This window comes from Sinocyclocheilus anshuiensis, unplaced genomic scaffold (genome assembly GCF_001515605.1).
Source record: "Sinocyclocheilus anshuiensis isolate Anshui unplaced genomic scaffold, SAMN03320099.WGS_v1.1 scaffold1041, whole genome shotgun sequence".
In the NCBI taxonomy this organism is placed as follows: domain Eukaryota; kingdom Metazoa; phylum Chordata; class Actinopteri; order Cypriniformes; family Cyprinidae; genus Sinocyclocheilus; species Sinocyclocheilus anshuiensis.
Window position 1 is genome coordinate 143,192 of NW_015554134.1, and position 285 is coordinate 143,476.

Below are 285 nucleotides of genomic sequence, written 5' to 3' on the forward strand. Positions count from 1 at the left end.
ACACACACACACACACACACACTCTCTCACACACACTCACAGACACTCACACAATCACTATCACACATACACACACACACACACACTCTCTCTCTCAAACACACACACACACACACATACACTATGGTCTAACAAACATGCAGTGGTACAAAACATGTTTACCGAGTTTTCTAAACGAGGACACCTATTGTTCATAGAGAAAGCTGTTTATAATGACTACATACTAACCCATTCCAAAACCCAACGCCCTAAAAGAAGTTTATAGAATTCATTATTATTATTTTT